We start from the raw sequence: 20,652 nt of genomic DNA on the forward strand, positions 1-20,652 counted from the left end.
CTCCAGCCTGGATGACAGGGAGAAACTCCATCTCAAAAAAAAAAAAAAAAGTATACAGCAAAGAAACAAAAATAATAGTGCTGAAAGTGAAATCTGAATCAAATGTTATCAGGTTATAAAAGAAATATCAAACCACAGGAATGTTGACACCGCCACCATTCAAGGTGGGCAGCTAGAGAAACTCGGTGAAGGTGAACTTACCAACAGGAAGGTGACCGTGATAGAATACTGGCTCCCCCAAGGAGGTCCACGTCCTAATCCCCAGAACCCGTGACTATGTTGGGTTACACAGCAAGTAGGAGTTAAGGTTGCAGACAGAATTGAGGTTGCTAACCAGATGTCCTTGAGATGAGATTATCCAAGATATCCAGCTGGATCCAATGCAATCACAAGAGTCTTTTCTTTTTTTTTGAGACAGAGTCTCCCTCTGTTGCCCAGGCTGGAGTGCAGTGGTACAATCTCCGCTCACTGCAACCTCTGCCTCCCGGGTTTAAGCGATTTTCCTACCTCAGCCCCCCGAGTAGCTGAGACTGCAGGCGCGTGCCACCACATCCAGCTAATTTTTTGTATTTTTAGTAGAAACGGGTTTCACCATATTGGCGAGGCTGGTCTCAGACTCCTGACCTCATGACCCACCCACCTCGGCCTCCCAAAATGCTAGGATTACAAGCGTGAGCCGCTGGAGTGGCCCACAGGAGTCCTTTTAAGTGCAAGAGGGAGGCAGGAGACTAAGTTTCAGAGTGACAATGTAAGAAAGAGTCCACCAATCACCCTTGGCTTTGACGATAAAATTGGGTCATGAGTCAAGAAATGTGAGCTGCCTCAAAAAGCTACAAAAGGCGAAGAAACAGATTCCTTTCAGAGCTTCCAAAAGAAATGCAGCCCTGCTGACACCTTGATTTTATCCAAGTGAGATCCATTTTGGACTTCTGGCCTCCAAACTGTAGAATAATAAATTTATTTTGTTTTACTTATTTATTTATTGAAGAGACAGAGTCCCGCTCTGCTGCCCAGGCTGGAGTGCAGTGGCGTGATCTCAGCTCACTGCAACCTCTGACACCTCCCAGGTTCAAGCAATTCTGGTCTCTCAGCCTCCCAAGCAGCTAGGACTACAGGCGCACGTCACCACGCCCAGCTAACGTTTTTGTATTTTTAGTAAAGACAGGGTTTCACTATGTTGCCCAGGCTGGTCTCGAACTGCTGAGCTCAGGCAATCCGCCTGCCTCAGCCTCCCAAAGTGCTAGGATTACAGTCATCAGCCACCGTGTCTGGCCATATTTCTTTTGTTTTAAACCATCACGTTTGTGATAATTTGTTAGAGAAGCAATAGTACAGTAAAATAGTGATTGTGATGTCCCTGGGGAAGTGATGCTGGCAAAAATCTACATATTAAGGAAACTCTCAGAGATATTTTGTCACATTGAAAGCAGAGAGAATAAAACAATGGAAACTCAGCCAAACTCAGGCGTATGACAAGTCACAAGGTATCATAGAGATACTCCCCATAAGTTACACAACAGGAAGAAGGCAAACACTGCTCAAACTGCTCTTTGGAAGTTTCTTACAAAGAAACAAAACACTTTAATTCTCAATGTCGCTAATGTTTTTAATAAATTACAGTATACTGTTTTACTATTTTTTCATTTCCCTATGCATTTATAACTATATATTTATAAGAGAAAGTCTAAAATTTTAACAAAGCATTCTTTCAACAAAAATTTTTAAAAATCACGGAACAATCCAAATTTTCCCCATTGATTATTAAAATAGCTTTGCCTGGTTTCAACTTGCACAGTCATTTTTACGGTCCTGCATCACCTTGCAAAGGAAGGACTATCTGTGTGTGTGTGTGTACACTCTTTCCTAAAACAAGGCTGCAATGTGGTCACTTTGGTATGACCTTCAAGCTCAAATGACAAGTCCCTGTCCCTGGTTGTCCAGACCTCCCCACATTCTGGGCCTCCTGCCTCCTCAGCACAACCTCCATTGCTTTGTTCTCAGGAGCCTTTGCTGCAATCAAACCACACGGCTCACTACCTCCTGAACATGTTGCTTTCTGTTTCAATGCCTTTGGAAATTTTTTCCAGACTTAAATCCCCAAATATCATCAATGCCTTCCTTACTAGCACAGATCTAAATCTTATGCAGCCTTCAAATAACAGTTGTTTCTACTTTCCTCATTCAGCCTGAGTGAACCATTTTAGCCTGAAGGGCTTTTCCCCTACTCTGCACCCTCGTTCCCACACACTACTGTGAGCAGCCAGGGTTTGTACAGTTTTGCTATCCCAACTACAATAAAGATTCCCGAAGGGAGGCCACATGCCTCACTCTTCTCTACATCCATCATAAATCCTAGCATCGTCCCTTGCACAGATGAAATGTCCAGATCATTAACAGCCAATATCACAGAAAAGCCTCACTGAAGGGGACAGTCTCAGATTCTGTGAGGTGCACCTTCATCTTATTCATAAGAAATTCCCTGGGGGCGAATTTACCAGTTACAGTTGACATTGTGGTTATTGTACTTGTTTAAGCATATAAAAATAGCCCAACTATTTCCTCTCTGGTAAGGTCTTGAGAGCATCTAAACTGGAACCATTAGTAAAGTGGTTGCACACTTTCTTCATGACCAAAATGCAAACAAGGCTCCAAGGAATCTAAAATCTAACCGAGTTCCTCATTGCATAGTAATTCAAAAGTAGAGGAGAGTACCACGACTATGAGCCTAACCAACCTAAATCCTTTCTTGAGCCATTTCAGCCTCAATTTTCCTCATCTGTAAAATGGAGATGAGAACCTACCTCAAAAGTGTCATGAGAAGAAAATGAAATAAAAGAATGAATATAGGGGCTGGGCACAGTGGCTCACACCTATAATCCCAGCACTTTGGGAGGCCAAGTCGGGCAGATCACCTGAGGTCAGAAGTTTGAGACTAGCCTGGCCAACATCATGAAGCCCCGTCACTACCAAAAATACAAAAATTAGCCAGGCGTGCTGGGAGGGCACCTGTAATCCCAGCTATTCAGGAGGCTGAGGCAGGAGAATCTCCTGAATCCAGCAAGTGGAGGTTGCAGTGAGCCAAGATTGTGCCACTGCACTCCAGCCTGGGCAACAAAGCAAGACTCCATCTCAAAAAAAAGAGAAAAGAATGAATATAGAGAATATTGCTCCTACCACCAGCACCATCACAACACCCCAGGTTTCCCCCATTAAAGGCAAGCTCCTTTGTGACTCTGACAGGACTGAAGATGGAGCAGGGGTGATGTAAGTGCAAGGGGCAGCTTGATTCATCTTTCCTTCAACTTGGGTTTCCACTTGTCCTTGTGCAATGGTCCCCGTCATTCCTTCCTCTTCCTTGCCAGTTTGAGCAACTCAACGTGAGTGGAGAAAGTCACAGAGCTGAGCTACAACACCTCACCATAAATTCTTGATCTCAAATCTCAAGATGACACTCTACACTTACCAGCGTTTCCACTGATTTTCTCTAGTATATCTGCTCTACAACTTCTTATCTCACACCATCTCTTCTTTTCTAACCTCTCAAATCTCCCTAATTCACATTCCCAACTTGAATACCAAACTCCCAACGCATCCACCAAATGAATAAATGAGTGGTTTGCTTTGGTATTCTCAATCATCCTCTAAATATGAGTAGGCATCCATGCTGTACCATGCATTATTCTAGGTTCTGAGGCACAGCAATAAACTGTGGACAAAGTCCCTAGTCTTGTAGTTTAGAGTCTAGACAGGAGAGAAAAGCAACAACAAACAAAACAAGGTAGATATACATTATGTCAGATGGAAATAAATCCTATGCAAAATGAACTAGGGAAAATAAAACCTGTGGCTTTGTTATTCACCACATATTTCCTGTCTCTTCCCAAACCCATGGTAGGACTGCTCCCCACCCCCACTCCCAAATGAAGTGAGGCATGGCAATGTGACTTGCTCTGGCCAAGTAAATGAAAGCTATGTCACTTCCAGGAGGACCCTTTAAGAGCCAGGGAATCATTCTTGCTCTTTTCATCTGCCAATGTGCAAGATGGTAGGGTAGCCATCAGCCAGCTCCCGGGGCTGACCCCTCCCAGGTAACTCGCAATGGAGATGGAACAGCAGTGAGATGTGAGCCTTGTTGTCTCGGGTTCCTGATATTTCCGAGTTGTTTGCTACTGCAGCATAACTTGGCCCACTGCTGGTGGGGAAGGAGGCGTGCCGTCTTATCCAACCTGGTTAGGGAAGACCTTCTTGTAATGTGGATCTGGGCAGAGACCTGAAGATATAGGCCTTGCAGATACCTGAGGGAAGGGTGATCCTGGTGGAAAAAAAAAGCAAGCACAAATGCTTTGAGATGAAAACATGCTCAACATGATTAAGAGATGATAAGGCTGCCAACCGGCAAAAGCAGAGTGAGCATGAGGAAGACAGTGAGGGAGCTAAGGTCAAAGAAGTGGTGATGGGAGAAAATAGTCCAGAGCCCTACAGTCTATTATGAGGACTTTAAAACCTTTCCTCTGGATGTGCAGGGTGCTTTGGGGAGGTCTCAGTAGAGGAGTAACATGATTGGAAAAGGTTTTAAATGATGACTTTGGTTGTTAAATTGAGAAGAAATTACAGCAAGGAAAGGGTGGAAGATAGGAGACCAGTTAGGAGGCTGTTAGGGAATCCAAGGAAGAAAGGAGGATGTTCAAACCAGCAGGGTGGAGGTGGAGATGAAGAGGGGGGTCGGAACTGGGATATGTTGTGAAGGTGCTGCAGACAGGATATGCTGACTGACTGGGTGTATGGGCAGATGGAGAAGTCAGGAATAAAACTAAGTTTTGTTCTGGGCCACTGGAAGAACTGCTGGCAGTTGCTGAGATGGCTCTGACTAAGTTCCGGACATGCTGTCTTTCCCACCTACAAGATCCGGGCCCACCTAGCAAAATGCTCCCCCAAGCCTTCACCTGCCAGGTCTCTCTCTTCTCTACCAGTGCCACTCAAAATAACCAGCCTGCAAAGTGCTACCCGCTCACACTGGGGTCAGAGCTTGTGCCAAATGTGAATCAACACACTGCGTCCTTCAGGGATGACGTCCTGCTATGAAAACACATCATTTAAACTAAACACATGCTCTGCTCAAATGTCAACTTATCCTTTGTCCCGCTTTTTTCATAGCACTTAACAGTGGATTTAATAGTGATTCATCAACTCTATGATTCAAACTGATACACCAATATTTTTATGGCCACTAAAAAATAAACGCTGCCAAATATAATTCTAAGACATCATCAATTATAAGGCGCATTCCAACTTTAGAATCATTAAAATGTGGGAACAAATGCATTTTAGAATCAAGGAAATATATTGCTTGGTCTATTGTCCATTCCCCCACCTTCAGTCTCCACTAGAACACAAGCTTATTTAGGGCAGCAGCTTTGTCTGGTACATTCCCTGTTGCAGCATCCCTCATGCCTCTAACAGGACCTGGCACGTAAAGGCAGTCAAGAGTGTTTGTTAAACAAAAGGGGAGTGATGTGAAGCAGGTGCTCAAATACTGGCGGGAGCAACCCAAGTGTCCACTGGCAGATGAATGGATAAACAGGTAAACAAAATGTGGCACACACATATAAGGGTGATCAATTCAGTCTTAAAAAGGAAGGAAACTGGCACATGCAACAACATGCATGAACCTTGAGGACACTATGCTGTATGAAATAAGCCAGTCACAAAAAGATAAATATTACATGATTCCACTTATTTGCAGTACCTAGAGTAGTAAAATTCACAGAGGCAGAAAGTAGAAAAGTTGTTGCCAGAGGAAGGGTACAGCGGAGGGGAGGAAGGGGGAAATGGGAAGTTGTTTAATGGGTACAGAGTTTCAGTTCTGCAAGATGAGAAGAGTTACAGACATCGGTTGCACAATATGAACGTACTTAATACTACTGTACTAGACACAAAAATAGTTAAGATTGTATATTTTATATTATGTACATTTTACCACAATTAAAAATTAAAACTAAATATAAGCAAATACTTACTGAACTAATAACTGACCCTGTTTATACAACCATTTTAATTCTGTCCAGGACCAAACAAACCCCTAAAAATACAGATCTGATAATTACCATTAAGTATTCCTCTCAAGAAGAGCAGAAGTCAGATCTCAAAAACCTATGTGGAAAGCAATAATACACAAATATCCAAAAAGTTGCACATCACAGGATAAGTATACAGTATCATTATGCACAATAAGATTCACTCATCAACTCAAGATTTGTACTTTAACTACGTAAAAATTTTAACTCAAAAAAAACCTTTAAATAATTCTTAAACTCTGGTTAATAACAATGCACATTTAAGTGTTTAGAGAAAATGTGCCTATAATCTACTTTGAAATGCATTTTAAAAAATAATATGGTACTGATCAAATAAATAGAGGGATTGATATTTGCTAAAGCAAACATACTAAAATGCTAATTGTAGAATCTAGGTGATGGATATATGGGTGTTCAGTGTACCACTCTTTCTACTTTGTGGCATGTTTGAAATTTTGCATAATTAAAACATTGGGTGGGGGGTACACAGAGAATCACAGAATCTGAGAGCTGAGAAAGGACTTCAACGAAGCAAAAATTAATAGAACTGAAATGAGACATAGATAAATCCACAAATATAATCGGAGAATTCAGCACTCTTCTCACAGTAATGGATAGTATAAGTAAACAGAAAATCACTGTTATGGACTGAACGTGACCCCCTCAAATTGGTATGTTGAAGCTCTATGTTGACTGTGTTTGGAGAGAGGCCCTTTAAAGAGGGAATTAAGGTTAAGTGAGGTCATAAGGATAGATTGAGCCCTAATTCAATGTGACATGTCTTTATAAGAAAAAGGAGAGACCCAGGGATGCTCCCACACACAAAGGAAAGACCATGTGATGACACAGCTAGAAGGCAGCAGGCTCCTGCAAGGCCCCAGGAGAAACCAAACTTGCCAAGACCCTAAGCTTGGACTTCTAGCTTCTGAGTCTGTGAGAAAATTAATTTCTGTTCTTTAAGCCACCCAGTCTGTGGTATTTTGTTACGGCAGCCCAAGCTGACTAGTAAAATCAGTAAGGATATACAAGACCTGAAAAACATTATCAACCAACTTGGCCTGATTGACATTCATAGAACACTCCACCCAACAACAGCAAGTTACACATTTGTTCAAGTGCAGATGGAGCATTCACCAAAATAGACTATATTCTGGGCATAAAAGATTCCTCAAAAAATTTAAAGGAATTAAAATCATACAAAGCATGCTCCTTGGCCACAAAAAAAAATTAGAAACCAACAACAGAAAGATGGACAATCCCCCAAATATGTGAAAACTCAACAACACATTTCTAAACAATATCTGGGTCAAAGAGAAAGTCACAAAGGAAATTAGACTATATTTAAAACAGAATTAAAAACTGAAGCACAACCAAGCAAAATTTGTGGACTGTAGCTAAAGCAATGCTTAGAGAGGAAAGTGTAGCATAAAAATGCTTATATTAGGAAGAAAAAAGGTCTCAAATAATGGTGTAGGTTACAATCTTTAAAAAAAAAAAAAAAGAGCAAATTAAAATCTAAGCAAGCAGATGTAAAAAAATAATTAAGAGTAGAAATCAATGAAATGGAAAAATCAAACTATAATAGAGACAAATCAATGAAACTCAAAGCTGGTTATCTGAGATCAATAAAACTGATAACACTTCCAGCAGAAATGATCAGGACAAAAAGAGAGAAGACACAATTATCAATATCAGGAATAAAGAGGGGGCATCACTACTGATCCCAGAGACATTAAAAGGACAGTAAGAAGTTGCACAACAATGTGAATGTACTTAATGTCACTGAACTGTGACTTAAAAATAGTTAAAATAGTAAGTTTTATATTATGCATTTCTTATCACTACTAAAATTTATCACAACTAAATTTTTTTTGAAAGGGAATGTTACGAAATACTTTATACCCATAAATTTGACAACTTAGATGAAACAGGCAAACTCCTTGGAAGACACAATCTACCAAAGCTCATTCAAGAAGAAATAGATAACTTAAACAGTCCTATAGATATTATGAAATTGAATTTATAGTTAAAAGACTTCCAACAAAGAAAACTCCAAGCCTGATGGCTTCAGGGGAGAATTCTACCAAGCATTTAAATACCAATTCTACACAAACTCTTTTACAACACAGAAAAATAGGGAACGCTTTCCAACTCACATTATGAAGCCAATGATACACTGTTAGCAAAACCAGGTAAAGATATTAAAAGGCAAAAATTAGACCAATATACTTTATTAACATATTAACAGATGCAAAATGCTCAACAAAACATCAGTAAATCAAACCTAGCATTATATAAAAAGAATACATCATGGCCAAATAAAGCTTATCCTGGGAATGCGAAACAAATCAATGTAATTTACCATATCAACAAGTTAAAGTATACTATGAAACCATTCTCATCCTGTCCAATTACTGCTTATTCTATGAAACCAATTTGTCATCAACTCATAAGGCTAAACTAACCACTTACTGCTATTTGTTAACAATGGGCTATCCCTTTGATCTAACCTCTACTATTAATTACTAATACAACCAACTAGTAACTACTAATACCAACCAACATTTATTAAGCCCTTAGGAAGTGGAGGCATTAGCATGACACTTTACGTGTGCTACTTTGCTCCTGCCACTCCACTACAAGGCCTATGTGCCTGTTACTCTCTCTACCCAAAATGTTCTTCCCATGTCCAGCTTATCCTCATCATTCAGTCCTCATTTCAAACAGCACCTCCCCAGAGTGGACTTCAATCGTGATTTTTTTGCTTTTGAGTGTGTCATCCTGGTTAATTTACTCTGTGACATTCTTTACTACTTGAAATTCTTTGTTTGCTTCTTTGTCTGTCTCCTTCATCAGAAGGTAAACTCTATGAAGATAGGGTCCTAGCTGTCTTGCTCACTGCCCATATCCCCACAGCCAGAATGCCACCACTTAGCACACAGTTGCCTTTCAGTAACTATGTGGTGAATGAATGAATTACATGGTTTAATCCTCAAAATAACCCTATGAGGTAGACGTTACCCTTCTCAGATTTATACAGAAGACAAAACTGTGACTCGGAGATATTACCTATCCATGACAACAAAATGTCTTAGCCGGGGTTCCCCTGAGAGTAAAAGGTGAGGCAAAGGCTTACAGGCAGGTACTTTATTTTAGGATATGATCCCAGGGAGCAGTGGTGAAGGACACAGGGAGGGAAACAGAGGAAGAGTCCAAAGAAGGGCACTGTCAAGTAGGCGATCGCCATGAGTGACAGATGTTTCTGACAGATGCTGGAACCTGCAGGACTTTCTAAGAAGCCTGGTGAATGTGTCTCAACTACCATCACAGGTGGAACAGGGCAGCATTTTTATCCATCAGCTTCCATCCTCAATGGTCTAGGGTGGCCACAGAAAAGAAGCTCCACAAGAGGAACAGAGAAATAAGAACAACAAACCAGCTTACACACCAAATGGGACTCTGTAGAAACAGAATAAAAGGTGAGGCAGAGTACACTGAAACAATGCGCAAGAAGAGGCTAGTGAGCAGCAGAACCAGAATTCAAGCTCTGATAATCCGGACCGCAAGCACAACTGACTACACTGCATTGCCATATAGTGCCACGGTTCAAAGAAATGTTCACCTTCACAGTGGATTTCAAGTAAAAGACATACACAATCACAAACGGCACTAACAGAAATCAAAGTGGTGCCCTGTGTAACAAAAGTAAATGTAATTGTGAACGAAATATAAAGACTGCAGTCTGTGGAGGTTGCAACACAGATCCAAGAAATCCATTTCTAGAAATTTAGCCCAAAGTAATTATCATAAATGAGCACAAAGATTTTGCTACAAAAATGTTCATCGCAGCACTGTTTATAATAGTGAAAAGACTAGAAACAATATGAATATCCAATTGGGAAATGGGTAAATTATGTTCTATCCATAAAAATGGAATAATATTCAACATTAAGAAACAGGTTGTAGAAAAATATTTCACACCTTGGAAAGATGTTCCTAAATAGTAAGTGCAAAATGTTCTAGTGGTATTACTATACAAAAATAATATATCAATACTTTTTTTAGAAGCATCTACGAAAATATTAACAGTGATAATCTCTGGCCTGTTCATGGAGATCTTAATTTTTTACAAAAAAAAATCTATTTTGACAATTAGAAAAAATAATTTGTAACTAGTTACTAATTCAAGAAAAAGATCCATATGGTGAATCCTTACACATTGAGATGGGGCAAGTCACTAGCAATCTTCAGCCTCTCTATGAGCAGAGCCAGGAAGTGGTTCACACATACAGAACCCAAGCAGAGATCAAACAGAAGGTTAAGAAAAAGTCACTTCTCTGCAGGAGATTCTTCCACCTTTGAAAATAGGGATGCTACAAATTTTGAGAGTAACAGACAATGCATTAACCTAAAAGTAAAAATGCAAAATACCTCTCTGGCAAAGATAATATAAAAATACAAAGTTTAAGATTTCCTTTCGGGTCTGATTTCTTTTTGGTTTGACCAAAGTACACAGTCATTTCTTTGAGGCAATAAATACTAATCAGGCTTGGGTGACTATGTATTATCCTAAAATAAATATTGCAGTATATGTGGAGTATTTTATGCCAGGCACTGTGCTAATAAAAGCACTTTACATGTAATACCATCTCAGTGATTATAATAGCCCTAAAACAGGAATTAATTATCAGCATTCTCTAGGTGAAGAAATAAACTAAGAATGGGTAAATAACCCACTAAAGGTTACGGTTAGTTAGTAGAGGGGCCGGGATTTGAACTTGGTTCTGCCTGACTATAAAGAAACCATTTCTTTTTAATATATAAGAAGGAAGTACAATAACTTTATATGATTACTATTTTAATACTTAAGATATATCTTTTTGGTTCCTCAAAAAGTCAAGCATAGAATTATGACATGACCTAGCAATTACACTCTGAGGCATATACCCAAGAAAACTGAAAACACAGTGTTTTTCCACAAAAACCTACATACAAATGTTCATAGTAGCATTATCATGGTAAGACAAAAAGTGGATACAAACCAATGTCCATCAACAAATGAACAAAATGTATATCCATACAATAGAATATTATTCAGCCATAAAAGGAATAGATCTTGATACATGCTACAACATGGATGAACCTCAAAAATATGCTAAGTGAAAAAAAGCCAGTCACACAAAGTTACATACTGTATGATTCCACTTATATGAAATGTCCAGAATTTTAAAATCCATACAGACTGAAAGCAGATTAGTGTTTGTCAGGGGCAGTTGGGAGAAGGTAGTGGGGCATGACTGCTTTACACAGGGATGTCTAATCTTTTGGCTTCCCTGGGCCACACTGGAAAAGAAGAATTATCTAGGGCCACACATAAAGTACACTAACACTAACAATAGTTGATAAACTTAAAAAAATTGATAAAATCTCAGAATGTTTTAAGAAAGTTCACAAATTTGTGTTGGGCTGCATTCAAAGCTGTCGTGGGCCACATATGGCCCATGGGCTGCAGGGTGACAAGCTTGGCTTAATGGGTACTCCGTTTCTTTCTGGCGTGATAAAATGTTCTGCAATTAAATTGTGGTTGGTGTTAATTGTACAACAATGTAAATGTAGTGGAAGTCAATAAGTGAACATTTTTAAACGGTTAAAACGGCAAATTTTACCTGAATAAAATATGTATCTTTTGGTTACTGGAGACACTAACCACAGGCCTTGCAAAGTTTTGTCCTGTGGGCTGTTACAGAAGCATTCTAGCTGAAGACAGACAGGTAGGGGAGCAACCCAGAAACTGCCTGCCTCCACAAGTCACACATGTAAAAATACAGACATCAAAAAGCCCTGTAGGGTTCACACCCTTGAAAGGAGGGGCCGCCATATCCTACCACAACATTGGTTTTCCTATGTCTGACTACTTAACTATTTGGCAAATTTCTCAGGGTTCTCACAAGTATGGGGTGACTTGATGTCTCATAAAGTAATTTTTTATAGAGTTTTTCATCAGAAAGGAGCTAAAGCAAAACTAAGGGCAGAAATCCACAAAAGCACAGTAAACCCACGCCTTGCAAGAGACATCTTCCACTTCCACTATGATTTATTCCTCAAGTCTCTGGACTTCCTAGAAGAAAACTTAATGAAACTTAGATTCAGTGACCATATTAGGGAGGAATGAGTGCCTCCTGGTGATCATCTCAACAAAGACTGCCCAGGGATCAAAATGTTCCAGGTTTATTTTTGTTACACCCATTTCCCTACAGTGTTTAGAAGTAAAACACTGGAAGCCATCAATCAGCTCCTGTCCCTAATGCACTGGGGAGAATTCAATGACACTGGACACCTGCTACACTGACTGCTCCTCATGCAGGTCCCCCAACAACTGGGCAGAGTGCCTGGCTCAGGCCGGCAGTCAATAAACACTTGTTATCAAAGCAATAGTTATACAGTTTATCTGGAAAATAAGCCGGAGAAAGTGCTAAGAAGTTTCCAGGAAAAAAAAAAAAAAAAAAAAAGGTCAGGAAAGAGAAGATTACCCTCTATATACAAAAAAAGTGCTCCACATCTAAAATACTTAAACAATGTAAATTAAAGGGGAGGAAAGAGTGAGCTGTAAAATTTTAAAAGGAAGTCCTAAAACAGCACCAAACACAGAGGCCTGCATGCCAGAGAAAAGTGTATCAAATCTGCAAGTCAGCAAAGGCACTGGGCACCTAAATGTTCATTTTGGTCCCACCGCTGTGGTGGCCACCAGTTGGGTTTATACTTCTTAGGGAGATTTTATACAGACATTAATACTTTCATTAAATGTAAAAAGCAGCAATTACTAAAAGTACTAATTAGACAAGAAATATAATGAAATAATTTTAAAAGCCAAAAGAAGTTTAAAAAATTATGACTGTAACACACAAATATGGGATAAATCAGTTAACAGTTGGAATAACTCTTAAAAAGTAAATCAGGAAGCTTACAGAAAGTTCTGGACCATGTGATAAACTGTAAGAAAGAAAAAATAATACTTCTCAAGGGGGGAAATGTGTGGTTAGTGGCAAGAAAATGTGTTGTAAATTCAAGTGCCTACAGAGGCCAGGCAGACAGTGAAATGGGGGAGTCGATGGCAAGAAGGTGGGCGAGAGCTGGGCGGATGCTGCCACATAACAACTCGCACTGAGGCTGCCAGATCATCCGCCTCAGGACATCACAGACACCTGAACTTAGGTCTGAAATAAGCCAATTTTAAGGTGCTGGCAAGTAACTCTCCTCTCCAACCCGCCCCCCACAACCTCTACAGAGACCAAAGGAAACGCCTGGGGCCTGGAGAAACACCGCCGCGTGGGCATCCGTCAGCGCAGCTGAGACACCAGAGGGCCGCATGCCGGGGTGTGTGCGGTGACAGCTGACCCCAAGCTGGGGTGCCTCCCTGTGTTCAAGGACCCAAGGAGTCGGAGTCAACCAAACAGGGTGACAAGCAAGGATGCCCGAGCTACAAAGATGGCGCTGGAACGTCCCCAGGCCACATAAGAGGGTCTGCCCCCGCAGTTTCAGCGTAGCCTACGTGAGTCTGGGTTGGAGAAAGAGGGCAAGCAGAACACACGCACGGCGGAGAAACCCAAGTCTTGTTTTAAAGCTTTGATGAGCCACGGGACCTCTCCCTGGGAGAAAAGCGTGAGAGATCCGAGCAGAAAAATCCTTGCAAGTTTGGGCTTCTGAGTGGCCCTTCAGCACCTAATGGGTGGGGGGACTGATACTGAGCAACGGCCTAGCTGAAGCGGGGAACAAGCCCCATTGAAACCCCAAACACTAAAATTAATTCGAAAAAGAGGAAAGAGGCCGGGTGCGGTGGCTCACGCCTGTAATCCCAACACTTTGGGAGGCCGAGGCGGGCAGATCACCTGAGGTCAGGAGTTCGAGACCAGCCTGGCCAACATGGTGAAATGCCGTCTCTACAAAAATTAGCCGGGCGTGGTGGCAGGCATCTGTAATCCCAGCTACTAAGGAGGCCGAGGCATGAGAATCACTTGAACCCGGGAGACGGAGGTTGCAGTGAGCCAAGATCGCGCCATTGCACTCCAGCCTGGGGTACAAGAGCAAGACTTCATCTCAAAAGAAAAAAAAAAAAGAAAAAGAAAAAGGAAAGAGGAAAACAGTCCAGCAAAAACAATGAAACCAAGAAGACCGCCAGGTAAAATTCCAGTCTAAGACAGCAGACCCAGGACACCTGTCCACGTTCCCACCATTCCAAAGTTGTTTCAAAATAAAAGAACCCTCAAAACACCAGAGAAATGTGTCCTTTCAACTGAGTCCAGAGAAAGAATCAACAATTACCAAGACCTGGGGAAGAATACAAGCAATCCTCAGGAGAATTGAGGGCATTTCTCAAACTGCAGGCATTACCACTACAGCACCACAGTTTCTGCCTGCCCTGATCCTGTTATTTAATATTTTTCTTTAAATCACCTTACTGTGATTTACATAAATATTTTAAAGGAAATTTGGTATCACCACAGTAAATGGAAAACAAGTGTCGCTTTCTCATTAGTAGGTGGTAACTATAAAAATAAACACACTAGGCCAGGCACAGTGACTCACACCTGTAATCCCAGCACTTTGGGAGGCCAAGGTGGGCGGATCACCTGAGGTCAGGAGTTTGAGACCAGCCTGGTCAACATGGTGAAAACCTGTCTCTACTAAAAATACAAAAATTAACCAGGTGTGGTGGTGGGCACCTATAATGCCAGCTACTACTTGGGAGGCTGAGGCATCAGAATCCTTGAACCAGGGAGGCAGAGGTTGCAGTGAGCCAAGATTGCACCACTGCACTCCATCTGGGGTGTCAGAGTGAGACTGTGTCACAAACACGCAAACACATACACACACACACAAATACAGGTTGGTACAAAAGTAATTGCCATTTTACTTTTAATGGCAAAAACCGCAATTACTTTTGCACCAGCCTGTAACAAAACGAAGTTATTAAAGTCTAATATTACCTCCTGCTCTTTTTGTTACAATGGGAAAATAGCCATTATTAGAGAGGTCTTTCAGACTAGCACCAAACCAAGATTTTCTATTTGATCCAATCAGGAATAGTAAGAACTGAAAAGGGCAGTTTGAATCACGGTGCAACGAAGGAGTAGGGGGTGGGATCTCACCGTGGGTCTGATTAGCCCTTTCTCTGCCTTGCTTGAGCTTCAGCAGAATTTGAAATGGCTGGCAGTAAGGCTGGGAAGGGCTCCGGAACGGCCAAGACAAAGGCGGTTTCCTGCTCGCAGAGAGCCAGCTTGCAGTTCCCAGTCGGCCATATTCATCGACACCTGAAATCTAGGACGACCAGTCACAGACGTGTGGGCATGACTGCCGCTGTGTACAGCACAGCCATCCTGGAGTACCTCACCGCAGAGGGACTTGAACTGGCAGGAAATGCATCAAAAGACTTAAAGGTAAAGTGTATATTACCCCTAGTCACTTGCAACTTGCTATTCGTGCAGATGAAGAATTGGATTCTCTCATCAAGGGTACAATTGCTGGTGGTGGTGTCATTCCACACATCCACAAATCTCTGATTGGGAAGAAAGGACAACAGAAGACTGTCTAATGGATGCCTGGATTCCGTGTTATCTCAGGACTCTTAAATACTAGAACAGCTGTCCAGTGTTGGTGATTCCAGTGGACTGTATTTCTGTGAAAAACACAATTTTGTCTTTTTGTGATTCTATTTGAGCAAGTTGGAAGTTTAATTAGCTTTCCAACCAACCAAATTTCTGCATTTGAGTCTTAACCATATTTAAGTGTTACTGTGGCTTCAAAGAAGCTATTGATTCTGAAGTAGTGGGTTTTGATTGAGTGGACTGTTTTTAAAACTATTTGGATTTTAATTGTGATGCAGAAGTTATAGTAACAAACATTTGGTTTTGTACAGACATTATTTCCACTGTGGTGGATAAGCTCAATAAAAATATCTCAAAAAAAAAAAAAAAAGAACTGAAAAGGGAGTCATGACCTGACTTTTATTTCAATGGTGTTTACTGTTGGGCCCACAACCTGTCTAAAATCATCTCCAGTGGTGCAAATGCCACCGAGCAAGCATGACAGTGGGGCCTCAAACCCGTCCCCAAACCCACTGTCTACAAGCAGCCTTTCCCCCACCATTCCAGGTTGGAGAAGAAGTTTACTTATTCCCCCAAAATAAAATCCTAGAAATTCTCCAAAAAGGGTGGGGTGGGGGGCAATCTGCTTAAGGAGAACATTAAGGGGGTTGGAGGTCTGCAAAAAAATAGAAGAGAGCTTGGGGTAACTTCAAACTTCCAAACCAGATCACAGCACAGGTGACGGGGAATGGAAAAGGAGGGTAATAAAAAGGGCAGCTTCACTCAGGAGTAGAAGCCACAGAAAGCGCTGAGCTCCGCTTTGACGACTGCAGGGGGTTCTCACATTCCTGCCTCCCCCCACCACTACCTACTCCCCACCTCTGCACCCTATATGCAAACCAGCCTATTCATATGCCTTGCATACTAAAACAGAACCTAGAGTCAGCCCTGCCATTTGAAGTTTGAGCCTCTTGCTGGAAAAGGCTGTACCCACAAAGAGGAAACCCACACTAGGTAATTAGGAATCCAGTCATTCAGGACCGCACAAGAATGGCCAAGCAAGATTCAGAAGTTCACTACCTGTGTCCTTACACGAAAAAAATTTACTCCAGGAGGGATTCCAGGAAAAAACAAACAAACAAAGATGCCAAGGCAAAAAATAATGCAAGATTCAAGAAACAACGGGGCAGGTTTTCTGACCTAGGTTCTAACCCTGGCTCTACAATAAATACACAATCAGGCCAGGGGCAGTGGCTCACGCCTGTAATCCCAGCACTTTGAGAAGATGAGGCAGGCAGATCGCTTGAGGTTGAGACTTCAAGGCCAACACGGTGAAATCCCATCTCTAGTAAAAATACAAAAATTAGCCAGGTGTGGTGGTGTACACCTGTAATCCCAGCTACTAAAAGGCTGAGACAGGAGAATCGCTTGAACCTGAGGGGCAGAGCTTCCAGTAAGCTGAGATCATGCCACTACACTCCAGCCTGGGCGACAAAGCAAGACTCTGTCTACAATAAAATAAAATATTCTTATCCTTTGACTCTATAATTCAACATTTATGATTATTTCTTTAAAATGAAGTTAAAGATGCAATCAATAACTTAGTTACAAAGATGTTCTAAGTGTTTCTAAGTGAGAAAATACTGCAAAAAAACTTATTTTAGTACGATAAAATGTTACAATTGACCAGGTGCAGTGACTCATGCCTGTAATCCCAGCACTTTGGGGGACCGAGTCAGGCGGATCACTTGAGGTCAGGAGTTCAAGACCAGCCTGGTCAACATGGTAAAACCCTGTCTCTACAAAAATACAAAAATTAGCAGGGCATGATGGCAGGTGCCTGTAATCCCAACTACTCAGGAGGCTGAGGTAGGAGAATCACTTGAACCCGGGAGGCGGCAGTTGCAGTGAGCTGAGATCATGTCATTGCACTCCAGGCTGGATGACAGAGCAAGACCCTGTCTCAGAAAAAAAAAATAAAGTTACGGACAGGGCGTGGTGGCTCATGCTTGTAATCCTAGCAATTTGGGAGGCCAAGGAAGGCAGATCACCTGAGGTCAGGAGTTCAAGACCAGCCTGGCCCACATGGTGAAACCCCATCTTAAATTTAAAAAAAAAAAAAAAATTGAAAAAAAAGTTATAATCATTCAAACTTATGTTTTTTCATATCTGAGATGCTGGAAGAATATCGAATGTATATCTGAATGCCGTTTCTGTATAAAACCAAATGTATAGGTGTATGGATGTGAGTATATACATGTGTCAGGAAAAAAAAAGAATGCATAGATAAGCACATACACAGAAAAAGTCTAAAAGAATGAGCACTAGACTACCAACAACAGTGATGTGGGTGTGGGAGTCATTATGTGGGACTAGTCCTTTCTACACTACATACAATATTTGTATAATTTTTGAACTTTTTCAACATGTTTCAGTTTTGTAATAAGGCAAAACAAAGATAATGGTAAAAGTTGGCTTGAAGATTACTTAATGACATGGAGTGAATTCATTCAAGAAGATTAAATGAAAAAAGCAGAATATGAAACTGTAGATAGGCTGACTTTTCCTTTAAAAATGTGTATTTACATGCACACATAAAGGAGAAAAAAAATTATACAACAACAATACAGAAATAATGACCAAATCTGGGCAGTACAATGAAATGGAAATTTATGTTTGTTCCCTATATTTTATTTCCCCCAATAAATCTTAGAAACAGAGTTAATAAAGTCAAACAGATTTCTCTGTTGCAGGGCTGCAAAGGGTCTTTGAAGTGTCAATCTGCATTGTCAATGTCAAAAAACAGTATGGCCAACAACATACCCAACCTAACTTGGCTACAGAACCCTTTCCAAAGATGAGTGTCATGCTCTTCCCATTGTATCATGTCCACCGAAGGGACTAAATTCTGGGAAATGACTGAAAACAATGGCAATGTAACTTAGAAAGCCTTAGGGAAAAATCTGGGAGGAAGATCATGATTTAAATAAGGATTACTTTATAATTCTCATTTACACTCACAATTTAAATGAGGGTTAAAACTTCAGGAGCTCCTCATAGTATCGTTTAACAAAGCACACTTCAAAAATGCTAAATTATTGATGAGATATGCTTTAGCAAGTTTCACTTATTAAAATGCTATAAAAATGCCAATTTTAAAATTTCTTGATGTAAGCTAGGTTCCACCTACATTACTAAAACTGATATTGAGACAGATTGAGAATGGAAAAAGTTGGAAAAGATGACTTGATAAGGGAAGAGAAAAACAGAGGATACACAAATAAAAACAACTGTAGAGCACTAACTGCTACAAAAGATCCTAATTAGGGCATATAACATATTTACCAAAGGTAAACTGGATCTTGGTTCTGATGTGGGGAGAGGGAGACTGGTGCACTGGCAGCCAGGAGAAGGAGCATGGTAGAGCCCAGGAAAGCAGCTGCCATGGTCCCAAGGGGAGGAGGGAAAAGCACATTGCCAGGACACAATGATGCAGTTTCCAATGACTGAGACTCAAGCTCTACACTAACCTGAGCTACTATTTACATCACTCGCCTAAGACGAGCCCAGTGGCTGGGAGACACACGGAGATAAACTTCTTTAAGGCTGAGAAGCAGTAGTGAGCAACACAGAATAGGGAGCCAGATCATCTGGGTTCAAATCCTAGTCCTGCTCCTCAGTAGGAAAGTTACTTAAATGTCCGTGCCTCAGTTTCCTCAGCTGCAATTGGGGAGGATAACTGTCTACCTCGCAGGGCTGTTCTGAGAATTAAGTGAGTCAATATATGTAAGCTGCTTAGAACAGTGCCTAGCACATAGTATTTTATCAGTAAAACCAAAAATAACTCACACTTATTAGTCACTGATTGAAAAGGTGTAAGAACTATGTAGACATTTAGCAGCCTTGTTTAAATAATGATTCTTTTTCCCAGATGTTTGTCCTAAGGCTTAACAAGTCATACTGCCATTGCCATTTTCTACTAAAGGGACTAAATTTTCACTGTATGATACAGTAGAAAGTACAGGCTTTGGAAGCAAGCAAATTGGAGTCAAATCTCAGCTCTTCCACATACTACTAGCTATGTGGTCTTGGACAAATTATTTTCTGAGCCTGAAAAGACTCGTTTGTGGAGGGGAAAAATAACAATACCTATCCTCATAGGGCTACTGTGAAAACGAACTGTAATAACTTAAGAAAAGCAATTTTTTCTCCCTTAAATTGCTGTTGGAGTTGAAATTGGTACTACCCTTTGGGATTGGAATTTGGCCGTATGTACTTATGTACTAAAAGTTATACGAGAATACACTTTATTCAACCTTCTTTCACTTCTATGAGTATCTGAAAGTTAAGATGCTCTCGGCATTACTAAAATAAAATAAAAAGGGGAGAAACAACCTAATTCTGCAAGCACAGCATCCTAGGGGAACGCTTATGACAAACGGAAAAAGCGGGCCCCGGCATGGTGGCTCACGCCTGTAATCCCAGCACTTTGGGAGGCCGAGGTGGGTGAATCACCTGAGGTCAAGAGTTCAAGACCAGCCTGGTCAACAAGGTGAAACCCCGTCTCTACTAAAAATACAAAAATAGCTCAGGCGCGGTGGCTCACGCCTGTAATCCAAGCACTTTAGGAGGCCAAGGCGGGCAGATCACCTGAGGTCGGGAGTTCGAGACCAATGGAGAAACCCCATCTCTACTAAAAACACAAAATTAGCCGGGCGTGACGGCACATGCCTGTAATCCCAGCTACTCGGGAGCCTGAGGCAGAAGAATCGCTTGAACCTGGGAGGCGGAGGTTGCAGCAAGCCAAGATCGCACCACTGCACTCCAGCCTGGGCAACAGGAGTGAAACTCCGTCTCAAAGAAAAAGAAAAAAGCAGAGTGCATACATGGTCATTATGATTACATTTTAAAAGACTCTGTTGGGTAGAATAGAAGCAAGTAAGAAAATAGTATTGAGATAAATTTATTTTTACCTATTTATTTAGATACTAATTTTT

At 41.1% G+C, this 20,652-nt stretch overlaps 1 protein-coding gene and 1 pseudogene across 3 annotated transcripts in view; one reads left to right on the forward strand and one right to left on the reverse strand.

The window, feature by feature from the left end:
• The window catches only part of UBAC2 (UBA domain containing 2), a 186,071-nt gene that overhangs the window by 155,464 nt on the left and 9,955 nt on the right, over positions 1-20,652 (reverse strand). The window lies entirely within an intron of this gene.
• Positions 15,266-15,663, forward strand: LOC105549320 (annotated as a pseudogene).

Source organism: Mandrillus leucophaeus, unplaced genomic scaffold, assembly GCF_000951045.1.
Source record: "Mandrillus leucophaeus isolate KB7577 unplaced genomic scaffold, Mleu.le_1.0 Scaffold434, whole genome shotgun sequence".
Taxonomy (NCBI): Eukaryota; Metazoa; Chordata; class Mammalia; order Primates; family Cercopithecidae; genus Mandrillus; species Mandrillus leucophaeus.